This window comes from Topomyia yanbarensis, chromosome 2 (assembly GCF_030247195.1).
Source record: "Topomyia yanbarensis strain Yona2022 chromosome 2, ASM3024719v1, whole genome shotgun sequence".
Taxonomy (NCBI): Eukaryota; Metazoa; Arthropoda; class Insecta; order Diptera; family Culicidae; genus Topomyia; species Topomyia yanbarensis.
In genome coordinates this window covers 144,489,615-144,502,698 of record NC_080671.1, presented here as the reverse complement: position 1 = coordinate 144,502,698, position 13,084 = coordinate 144,489,615, and the positions used below count along the sequence as shown (strand labels likewise).

General features: G+C 36.9%; 1 protein-coding gene across 1 annotated transcript in view; it reads left to right on the top strand.

Annotated features, from left to right (window-relative positions):
• The first annotated feature begins 260 nt into the window (after positions 1–260).
• Positions 261–13,084, top strand: part of LOC131681620 (zinc finger protein 181-like) — a 39,626-nt gene continuing 26,802 nt past the window's right edge. The window contains exon 1 of the mRNA XM_058962532.1: positions 261–888. The gene's annotated coding sequence lies outside the window, so the exon portion shown is untranslated. The remainder of the gene's footprint in view (positions 889–13,084) is intronic.

The window sequence follows — 13,084 nt, the reverse complement described above, 5'->3', positions numbered from 1 at the left end:
CGTTTTGATTGAATTGATGAGATGCATTCTTGATATATCTATACGACCACAGATTATATTCTGCGTTACCACCACAAATCACTACACATTTAATAGATAATGCACCGCAAAAAGAACAATGCACGCGTGAAGGAGGATGATAATGATACCTACTCTGTTAGGCACTTTGATGTGACATGCTAATATTCAGTTTCCTTGGTTGATAGTCGTTTAAGAGTCAATGTTCGTATGTTATGCGTATCGAAACAACATAAGTAGTACCCTGTATGCATCGCACCGTGCAAAACTTGAATCTGGTCAAATATAAGCAAAATTGCATCTGAGAGAAAGTTTTCCACGCTGCTGTGCTTACTTCGCCGCATGGATATTGGGCATACGCCGTGATATCAAAAGGGTAGAGTGCGCCTTAACTGCATCGGTCACTTTGTAGCGTGTATGTACTTCTTAAACTGGCTTGCGTGCTGCTTACCAGTAAAAGGAAGCGTCTCGTTGCGTGAACACGTGGTTTGCCTTTTACCAGTTTCTTGTGCATAAGCAAGGTGCATGTTAGAATGGCTGTTCGGTCGAATTCAAATTAACAAATGGTAGCAAATATTAGCTAGAGGTTCGTCACTTATCCCGGTTTTCAAATCACGATTCGAAATCAATCACCCCTTCGTTTGTGCCGAGGTAAACTGGACCTGCTTAGTGAGGAAATATTTTAGCACTGTGTTTGCTGCCCGTGGTTATCGAACACCTTGTGTGTGTAATGAAACATGTTCAATTAATCGTGTTGAGACATTGCAAAGTGAGGCGATCGCCATTAGCTGTATAGTTCGTTGAAAATACAGACGTCCACCGCTTAGTATCCAAGTTGGTGAAGGCTACGAAAAAATACTTGAAAATAAGGTAACATTCACGAGACAAATTAAGTTATCTCATTGAAGTGCAGAAGTGAAATGAATGTTGCAGGCTAGATCATTTCTAACCCATTTCTAAGCAAGTCGATCAAACCCTATTTTAAGAGAGTAAATCAAAGGTATTCCATTCAATAGTGACTCACTGTGAAGAACATCAGATCAGTTTAACTACGACAGCCGGTTACATAGTCTGGGGTCATTCGAGGGAAGATAATGTATGATACATTCATCCACAGCGGAAAATTTTTGTGTTTCATACTAGAACGTGTTGAATTTCGCCTAGTCAGTGCTAATTATTTTTAAATACAACGTTGACTATACGTACCTATATTAAAAACAGCTTTTATGTAGTGTCACACAATGTTTTAGTGATTGACTTTAGCTAATTATTCTGATTTATTTTGAACCGAGGCTCATTTCGTTCATCGCTATTACCAATAAAATCCGCAAGAAAATTCTTCGTGGTTAAAAAATGCTTTGTCAAAAATTTGCTTCTTATACATACAAGCACAATTTAGGGGGGGACGTAGAACACGTAATTCAAAAAGCTCAAGCCATGGGGGGCGTGGATCCACAAAATCATGTCTAAGCCGTTCAATATTTCGAAAAATAATGCGGGAATTACTTCGAATAACTATATCGTTGGAAAAAAGGAAAAGTAGACCTCACCATCAAGCTTTTTTATAAATGTTTTATTTTCTATTTGATTATATCGTTTTGTTTGCATTCCATTTCTAATTCACTATAGGGTAACCAACCTATTTTGGACCCTGTTCATGTATTTGCCTTCTGCACTGCCAGGTTTCTCTGCATTTGTTTTGTTGGATGCAACAATTACATTCCTTGGAATGTCCATTAAGTTTAAATAACATTAGTTCATCTCCATTTTTTCAAATTAAACAGAGTCTCCAGTTTTAAAAAATATCACCGAAAATGTTTCATATTATAGCGACAGCCAAGAGGAACCGGTGGAAGTGATACATTTGGATTGGAGTATACAAGTGTAATATTTTTTCATTGATTTAATTAATGTGTTTGACTTGGTATTATGCATGTTACGTATTTGAAACGGTTTCATTGTAATGTTTTATTTAAATTATTGTGGAAATGTGAAAAATTCATGCTGCAAAGAAATGTAATTTTCGAGTTTATGTCAATGTATAAAACATCCATTGACAGTTTTCTTTCAAGAACAGCAATTTTGGAGCAGATTCGTGAATGTATTACATAGGCAATCAAATATTATTGACGTTAACGTAATTTCACTTCCTCTAGTAGTTAGTTATCCTACAGGGTGTTCCGCCACCAATGGTGACTTTCCATCCCTATTGCTTACATGATTCGGTTAATTATTATTAAGATATAATATGCTTTCGCAAGATTTTTGCTGTAGGAAGTTTTAAGCTTACTTGTCATGTGCATAAGGAGCTAAACAAATCTTATAAACTAACTTATAAACTATAAAGATAACTAATCGTTGCAATTGGGTCATTAAGCTATATATATAGTTTTCCGTTCCATTCGATAAATTTTAGGTCCAATATACATAATATAACATTATTTAAAAAAAAATTTCGTTGTGATACGTAAAAACGATTTTTTTGTTTTTTAAAATAAATCTTATTTAAACTTGGCAACCATACATAGGAAAACTGCGGTTGTTTACATCTGGCCTATCAGGACTACACCCAAAATGAAAAAAAAACTAAATGCAATGGATGGTGTTTATGTCAAATAAAAATAACCCTGCGGGAAAACCGGGAAAACATGCCTTAATTTTTTCTGACAGGGCATCATTTGTCCGAATTTCACGACATGTCAAATATGTCAAATCCTTCCTGTAGCGTCAAATCAACTCAAACGTCAAATCGACTGTCAACATATTTCTTTATTTTAAATTTTAATATTATTTTCACGTTTCCTGAGTTGGAAAAAACATTGTTGCAATCACGAAAATCAGCTTTATCGATGTAAGTAATAAAAAACGACTTTTTTCTCTCATTTAATGACCCAATTGGTAATTTGGAGCGTTTTCTTCCTAGTAGCACAAAAACTTACTTAACCCTAGAACGTTGCACTGGGGTACAAATGTACCCTACGCCTTCTTTGGAAGCGTGTGAAGACGAAAATTCGGTATTTATCGGCCTGGAACCTTAACCATAATTCAGTTCCTACTAAGATTAGGAAAAGGTGGTATAGTCAGTTTGCTTATAGCCTTCGTGGAAGCAGGTGTCAAAGTTGGCGTGGGGTACATTTGTACGGATGCTACTAGCGTTTCGTCAGGTTTCGTACTGTCAGTAGAAATGTGACTCGTGACAACACCAGTTCAAATACTGCTTGTTTTACTACGTAAGTAACAATCAGTATTATATAATCGTTTTTAATAATTTATTAAATTAATTTAATTTAATTTTGAAGAAAAAAATCGTTCTCATTGTTGCTGATTTTTGTTTTTTTTAAATAGTTTTTCAAAACAATGGCTCGCAAGTATAATTTGCGCACAGTAACTGCTGTGACAATAACGTTGCGTGTTACCAATGTATTACTGGTCAGAGATATTTTTCCATTTCAATTTCCACCCCATTTCGTTGTATTTTCCAAAACCCGATTTTAAACTTTCGCTCTTCGAAATAATTGCACTTTTTCAAATATCGAAATTCCATTTCATACCGTTTCTAGATCATTCTTTCAACTTTTCGAATCATTTCATTTTTTTAAATCGGTTGAAAATTCGCAAAGCTACAGTAATTTTTGTGAAAAAAGACAAAATCGCGATTTTTCACTTTTTTTTGTTCAAACCAATTTATGCATCATTGATTCAATAAGTTCCGTACTTTCACTTCAACAGTTATTTTTGCAATTAAAAAACGAAGAAAATGATGTATTATACATTTATTTTGTTTGCATTTTTACCTGCGAAAATTGCGATCAAACGCGTGGTATTAGTATCTCTACCACATGTACATTTGTACCCCAGTGCAACGTTCTAGGATGGAAAACGCAAGTGCAACGTTCTAGGGTTAAATTGACACTGCATATAGCATTGCCGGTCTAAATATTTGTTTGTAAATTAGTTGGTTGATATTTAGGGAGAGCCTAGAATTTCTGTTTATGAGGAATTCCACGAAGATCCGTCCGAAAATCTTTAAAATCGTGACCGACCATCTTAGATTCCAATGAAATTTTACACGTTTCACCGTCATGCAAGACTAAATATTTTCCATAGGTAATAAGATTATTTTGACTCAAGAGCAACTTTTCAAAAGGGCGTAAACGTTTCTACGTGTATGAATTTCAATTTTTTTTGTTCGTTTACTGTATTTTATACAGCAAAACTATCTGAGAACGAGTTACAGGGAATGAATACTTCAGGCTGAAAAAAATATACACTGAAAAAAATGTGTCATTTTTCAAAAAAACTAAAATTTATGATAAAAATTTAAATTGCGAAAAAAACCATTTTTTAAATTTTTTATATTTTGTTACCAAAAACCTTAAGAGAAAAGAAACATTTTGAATGTGATTGCATGATGGAGAAAAAATCGGTAAAAAAGTTTTCCTAACAATAACTTCATACATGTTTTTAAATTTCATACTAATAGACATACAAAATTGTAATTCTATTACAGAATATAATTCTAAGCACCATTTAAAATCAAAATGCATTTAACAAAAATATTCCAAAATGCGATAGTTTTCGAGATATTTGAAATTTTGCTACTTCAAAAACAATTAATTCGTGTAATTATGCTCTTTTTAAAAGTTATTCGCGTTACCCCATCAAAAAATGTCAAAAATTTAATGTTTATCGTTTTAAAGACGTAAAAGCAACTTTTTTAGTGTATTTGGATCCTGGAGAAGCTTTTAATAAAACCTATTTTAATCCACCTAGCGGTGCAATTGTGCCTTTCTCAATCATGAATCACGAGAATGTGTGCGTTGTTTATACTCATTAAAAACTTTTAAATGCATATATTACATTTTATTATCATACATCACATGACAACTATATACAGGAAAATAAATCATTATTCGAGTTCTAAAATTTTGAAAAAGAAAAAACAGCCACGGTAATATTGAACTGAAAAAAGGTGCGAAATCGACAAAGTCCCAAAAAGTCGATTTTTATAAAAAAAAATTTTTTCGAGATAACATAAAATCTCGACGTTTCATGCATTTTAAAGATGTTTGGCATCAAAAATACGAATTCGATTTCAGAAATTTCATGGGGTCCCCCCTTTGAAAAAAATTTTGAGTTCCGGCTTATATGGGAATTTCATGTGTGACCGGACCGTTCAGTCTATAATTCCGGAACCATACAAGCGATCTGTGCGAAATTTTACAGACATCTGTGGGGATAATATAGCTATCATTTGGGACTAAGTTTGTGAAAATCGGCCCAACCATTTTCGTGAAACTGATATGAGTTTGCTAGTTATGAAAGATGGCCGCTTTTCCCGGGCACTTCCGGAACCGTCTATGGTGGTCAATGTAGTCAACGAAAGTTTGTTTGGCCGTCGGTGACCTAGAACTGCAAAGTTAAGTTATTTGAGAGACATTTTAGCGAAATTTTTACCTTTTTTGCTTCCATCGGAGTATCGGTTTGAATCACAATTTGCTATGTGATCGCACGCCACAACCCGTAACTCCGGAACCGGAAGTCGGTTGGGGATAAAATTTAATAGCCATTTACGGGGACGCAATACCTTTCATTTGAGGTCAAGTTTAGTCGAATCGGTCTAGCCATCTCCGAGAAACCGATGTGACTGTTAGTCTGAATTTGGATACTTCCGCCGGGGCTTCCGGAACCGATGATGGTGGCCAATGTGACCAAAGAGACTTTGAATGGCTGTTAATGACCTAGTACTACAAATCGAAGCAGTTGTGGTCACATTTTGGAAAAATTTTCACCATTATACATTCATTGCAGAATTTCTTAAAATCGACGTTTTCTGCGTGATCGTACTCATCACCCTGTAATTCCGGAACCGGAAGTCGGATCCATTAGAAATTCAATAGCAGCCTATGGGAACGTTGCACCTTTCATTTGGGACTAAGTTTGTAAAAATCGGTTCATCCATCTCTGAGAAAAGTGAGTGAGATTGTGTTCGCGTACACACACACAGACGCACATACACACACACATACATACACACACACATACATACACACACACAGACATTTGCCGAACTCGACGAACTGAATCGAATGGTATATGTCACTCGGCCCTCCGGGCCTCCGTTAAAAAGTCGGTTTTCAGAGCAATTGCAATACCTTTCTATTGAGAAAGGCAAAAAGATTTCCTAACAACAACTTTTGACATTTTTTTATAATTCTTACTATTTGCAGTCAAAAATACAATTTTCTTTTTGAATATGATTCTAAACGCAATTTTAAATCGAAATGATCTTAACAAAAATTTTCTAAAATGTAGTAGTTCTCGAGATATTTTAGAATTATATTCTGTAATAAAATTACAATTTTGTATGTCAATTAGTATGAAATTTAAAAACATGTGCGAAGTTATTGTTAGAAACTTTTTTACCGATTTTTTCTCCATCATGCAATCACATTCAAAATGTTTCTTTTCTCTTTAGGTTTTTGGTAACAAAATATAAAAAAATTAAAAAAATGGGTTTTTTCGCAATTTAAATTTTTATCATAAATTTTTGTTTTTTTTTTTTAAAATGACACAACATTTTTTTCAGTGTATATTTTTTTCGGACAGAAGTATTCATTCCCTGTAACTTGTTCTCAGATAGTTTTGCTGTATAAAATACAGTAATCGAACAAAAAAAAAATTGAAATTCATGCACGTAGAAACGTTTACGCCCTTTTGAAAAATTACTCTTGTATCAAAATATTCCAATTGCCGGAGAATATCATGGAGATTCATACAGCGAACACACCTGCAAAGTTTCGTTCGAATCGACGATGGTCATATTTTGCGGTCGGCCGGTTTCTCATGGAATCCCTCTTATGAGAGGGTATAAACATTGTATATATTTGTATCATTTCGCTTGGATTCCTTTGGCTTCCTTCAATGTGATCCTTAAATTTATTTTTTATCGTAAATCATACCAAAGTATTTATATTGATCTGACCATGGTAAATTCAAACGATTAAATTTAATAATATGGTTATTGTTTGGTTTAAGAGAAGAAGCTCTTGGCCACTGGCGGATCCAGGGAGAAGGTCCAGAGGGTCCAAACCGGTTTGAATTTTATATTAGTTTCAAACTCAAAAATTTTTCCAACCAAATTTAATCATAAATATTGATTTTCATTGAAAGAGGTTTTTACGTATTACGAATTGTACAATGTTCATTTTTACGAACCCCTCCCGAATTTTTTTCTCCATCCGCCCTGCTCTTGGCTTATGCGGAAATACAATCAATTGTGTTTTGCAGCATTAGTGGAAATTTTCCATCTTTTTCAGGTAATCATTGAAAATATTCAAGCTTCGTTACAGTCGACTGCAGATAATTCGAAGGCTTCTACCTGTGGTAGAGATACTAGTATCATCACAGGAAAGTGACTTTTTACAGCCTGCGGTTAGATTTGGAAGATCTGAGGTAAAAATATTATATAGGATTGGTGCAACTCTTGACCCTTGATGGACACCTGCTTTAACGGGTAGCTTATTATATTTACCATTCTGAAAAGATACTTGTAAGGTACGATGAGTAAGATAACGTTTAATTATCTTTATCATATAAATTGGAAAATTTAAATGCCACATTTTTGCAATTAATCCTTTGTGCTAAACACTTGCACTGTCGTAAGTTTTTTAGATGTCTAGAACAGCAACTCCAGTAAAATAGCCCTCTGAAATATATGCTTTTATCATGTTAGTTACTCTCACAGGTTGATGAGTAGTTGAATGCCCAATATAAAATCCAAACTGCTCGGGAAGAAAAATAGAATTCTCATTGGTATCCTAGTTAAAGTGATTTTTCAAATAAATTACTAATAGAAGAGAGTAAACTAATTGGTCGATAGCTAGATGCTACTGCTTGATTTTATCTGGCTTTAGAATAGGAATAACCTAGGCATTTTTCCATCTTTCAGGGAAGTATGCTAATTCAAAACATTTGTTGAATATTTTGACCAAGTATCTCATGGTGATTTCGGGAAGGTTTTTAAGAAGAATGTTAAAAATTCCATCACAACCTGGAGCTTTCATATTTTTAACTTTTTCATGATGGATTTGAACTCATCATAGTTTGTTTCAACAATCTCGTCTAGAGCCAATACTTGGTTTGAAAAGTTTTCATATTTTTGTAATACTTCGTTTTCAATAGGACTCACGTTTTCTCTGTGGAGAACTCGATACCTAGCTGGAGGGCCCAAGCAGACAAATTGTCCAAGGTATCTTGCAATGGTCCTTGCAGATCGACGGCTTTGGGACCTGTAATAGAGACCACACCGTCATCTGCAAGCTGCCTTAGCGTGCAGGAATTGACAAGACATTCGTCAATGTCATTCACGTAAAAGTTATAGAGAAGGGGGCTTAGACATGAGCCCTGGGGAAGACCCATGTAGCTAATTCGTGATGTCGATAAATCACCATGCGAAAAATGCATGTTTTTCAGACAGCAAGTTTAGCAAAAAGTTGTTTAGAGTCGGTGAAAGACCATGCTGGTGCAGCTTCTCAGAAAGAATTTTGATAGAAACTGAATCAAAAGCCCCCTTTATATCTAGGAAAACTGATGCCATCTGCTCTTTGCTAGCATAAGCCATTTGAATTTCTGTTGAGAGCAACGCAAGACAATCGTTCGTCCCTTTGCCTTTGCGGAAACCAAATTGTGTATCTGACAGCAAGCCATTTGCTTCAAACCAATTATCGAGGCGAAACAAGATCATTTTCTCGAACAACTTTCGGATACAGGACAGCATCGCAATCGGTCGATACGAGTTGTGGTCGGAGGCTGGTTTTCCTGGTTTTTGAATGGCGATGACCTTCACTTGCCTCCAGTCATGAGGGACAATATTATCCTCAAGAAACTTGTTAAATAAATTCAACAAGCGTCTCTTGGCAGAGTCTGGCAGATTCTTTAACAAGTTAAATTTGATTCTGTCTGGCCCTGGGGCTTTATTGTTACATGATAAGAGAGCAAGTGAGAACTCCACCATCGAAAACGGTGTTTCGTTCGCGTTATTGTGAGGGGACGCGGCGCGGTTGATCTTCTGTGCCGGGGCGGAATCCGGACAAACCTTCTTGGCAAAATCGAATATCCAACGGTTTGAATATTCCACGCTCTCATTAGTACTGTTTCGGTTTCGTAAGCGCCGGGCCGTACTCCAAAGAGTGCTCATCAATGTTTCTCTCGTTATTCCGTCGACGAACCGGCGCCAGTAGCTACGTTTTTTGGCTTTTATCAAACTCTTCATGCGCGTTTCCGCCATCGCGTACTGTCGGTAGCTAGCTGGCAGCCCGTCGTCCCGGAAGGTCTTATACGCAGCGGCCTTCTCCGCGTACACGTCTGAGCACTTTTTGTCCCACCATGGATTGGGAGGACGCCCGCGTGAGTTCGCGTCTGGTACGCGTTTAGTCTGAGCTTGAATCGCGGTATCGAGAATCAAGCCAGCCAGGAACCCGTACTCTTCCTCCGGAGGAAGCTCTTGAGTGCACTCGATTTTGTCGGATATCGCGGACGCGTAGCTCTTCCAATCAATATTTCGTGTGAGGTCATATGAAACATTGATTGTATTCGGTGGCCCTGAACCGTTAGCAATATTAATTACGATTGGCAGATGGTCGCTGCCGTGGGGATCAGAGACTACCTTCCACATGCAATCTAACCGCAGCGATGTCGAGCAGAGGGACAGGTCTAAGGCGCTCGGACGCGCTGGAGGGGCCGGAATCCGTGTCATTTCACCCGTATTCAAAATAGTCATATTGAAGTTGTCGCAAAGCTCATGGAGTAGGGTAGATCGATTATCGTCATGAAGGCAACCCCATGCCGAGCCGTGGGAGTTAAAGTCACGTAAAACTAGCCTCGGTGCGGGGAGGAGTTCCGCAATATCGCAAAGCCGTCGGTGGCTAACTGAGGCTCTAGGGGGGATGTAGTTGGAAGCAATGCAAAGGTCTTTGCCTTTAATTCTGGTTTGGCAAGCGACAACTTCAATGCCTGGTGTCGAGGGGAGGTCGATCCGATTGAAAGAATAGCACTTTTTGATCCCCAAAAGTACTCCTCCGTAAGAGTCTTCTCTATCCAAGCGAATAATATTAAAATCGTGGAAGTGTAGGGTTATTTCTGATGTGAGCCATGTCTCGCATAGGGCAAATGCATCGCATTTCAAATTATTTAGTAAGATTTTCAACGAATCGATTTTCGAGATAATGCTTCTGCAATTCCACTGTAGAACAGTGATTAAATCCTTGACCTCGTTCGATGAATTAGCCATCGAAGGATACAATCGCTGAAAGGAGGGGCCATTTCGCAGTGAACTGCATCAAGAATATTTTTACTGCGGGAAGAAAGCTTATCAAGATGCTACTGCTTGATTTTATCTGGCTTTAGAATAGGAATAACCTAGGCATTTTTCCATCTTTCAGGGAAGTATGCTAATTCAAAACATTTGTTGAATATTTTAACCAAGTATCTCATGGTGATTTCGGGAAGGTTTTTAAGAAGAATGTTAAAAATTCCATCATAACTTGGAACTTTCATATTTTTAACTTTTTCATGATAGATTTGAACTCATCATAGTTTGTTTCAACAATCTCGTCTAGAGCCAATACTTGGTTTGAAAAGTTTTCATATTTTTGTAATACTTCGTTTTCAATAGGACTCACAACGTTGAGATTAAAATTATGGACGCTCTCAAACTGCTGAGCAAGTTTTCGAGCTTTTTCCTCGTTTGTAAGAAGTATGTGGTCACCTTTCTTCAAAGCCGGAATTGGTTTCGGAGGTTTCTTAAGAACCATAGAAAGTTTCCAGAAATGTTTAGAATGTAGCTTGATTTATTCAACCTCTTTTGCGAAATTTTCATTTCTTAAGAGTGTGAATCTATGCTTAATTTCTTTTTGTACATCCTGATAGATACATTTCATAGCAGGATCACGAGAACATTGATATTGAGTATTAAATTTTATCTGTGTTGTTGGTACTGATAAAGTCCTTGCATCAACTATAGAATCACTTACATTTTTTAATGCCGCATCACTGCCATTTTGTAAATCATGATCATGATTAAAATTATTCTCAATATATTTTTTGTACTTACCCCAATTCGCTATATGATAATTAAACACTGAGCTAATGGAATTGGAAAAGGCTTCTTGAGAAAGTGAAAAAGTTACTGAAAGGTGATCTGAATCAAAGTCAGCATGTGTATCAATTCGTATCAAATGTGACTTTTATCTGTCAGAACCAAATCAATTGTTAATGGATTACTTACAGACGAAATGCACGTAGGTCCATTCGGGAACAAAACCAGCAGAATATTCATTAAAAAATAGTTTACCGTTGGAATTGCTTTGAGCAATTTGAATAATAAAATAAGAGTTACTCTTCAATTTAATATTTGGTTTTAAAAAAGCTTCGGCGACAACAGCTATATGCACATTATGTATTCTCAAGAAGTTGAAAAATTCGTTCTCGCACGTTTTTAATGAACAAGCATTCCAATTTAATAAAATTGAATGATTAGTATAAGTTATTATAAGATAACCACCCAGTTTGAAAAGCTTCAACCTTGGAAGTAGAATTTAACATTGCAGTCATCAACAGAAACATTGATTGTTGCAAGAAATTCATTTTTTTCCGTTATGCTATCTTGATCCATCGGAACAAAGGAAACGTTGTATGAAAACGAAATTGGAGACATGGTAGTCATTGTTCTTTTAGCCGTGTTACCTGCCACTGAAGCATAAGATGACACACCATTGTAGGATGGTGTGTCGGATATAGAAGATTCTTGTATAGGTATAGAAGTTGTTATTCTTGTTTGGAGCGGATTAACACGTTCAAACTTGGTTTCTTAAAGTGTACCTGAAGAAGCACGTAAATTTTTGCCTTTCTCAATAGAAAGGTATTGCAATTGCTCTGAAAACCGACTTTTTAACGGAGGCCCGGAGGGCCGAGTGACATATACCATTCGATTCAGTTCGTCGAGTTCGGCAAATGTCTGTGTGTGTGTATGTATGTGTGTGTATGTATGTGTGTGTGTATGTATGTGTGTGTATGTGCGTCTGTGTGTGTGTACGCGAACACAATCTCACTCACTTTTCTCAGAGATGGATGAACCGATTTTTACAAACTTAGTCCCAAATGAAAGGTGCAACGTTCCCATAGGCTGCTATTGAATTTCTAATGGATCCGACTTCCGGTTCCGGAATTACAGGGTGATGAGTACGATCACGCAGAAAACGTCGATTTTAAGAAATTCTGCAATGAATGTATAATGGTGAAAATTTTTCCAAAATGTGACCACAATTGCTTCGATTTGTAGTACTAGGTCATTAACAGCCATTCAAAGTCTCTTTGGTCACATTGGCCACCATCATCGGTTCCGGAAGCCCCGGCGGAAGTATCCAAATTCTGACTAACAGTCACATCGGTTTCTCGGAGGTGGCTAGACCGAATCAACCAAACTTAGTCTCAAATGAAAGATGTTGCGTCCCCGTAAATGGCTATTAAATTTTATCCCCAACCGACTTCCGGTTCCGGAGTTACGGGTTGTGGCGTGCGATCACATAGCAAATTGTGATTCAAGCCGATACCCCGATGGAAGCAAAAAAGGTAAAAATTTCGCTAAAATGTCTCTCAAATAACTTAACTTTGCAGTTCTAGGTCACCGACGGCCAAACAAACTTTCGTTGACTACATTGACCACCATAGACGGTTCCGGAAGTGCCCGGGAAAAGCGGTCATCTTTCATAACTAGCAAACTCATATCAGTTTCTCGGAAATGGTTGGGCCGATTTTCACAAACTTAGTCCCAAATGATAGCTCTATTATCCCCACAGATGTCTGTAAAATTTCGCACGGATCGCTTGTATGGTTCCGGAAATATAGACTGAACGGTCCGGTCACACATGAAATTCCCATATAAGCCGGAACTCTAATTTTTTTTCAAAGGGGGGACCCCATGAAATTTCAAAAATCGAATTCGTATTTTTGATGCCAAACATCTTTAAAATGCATGAAACCGTCGAGATTTTATGTTATCTCGAAA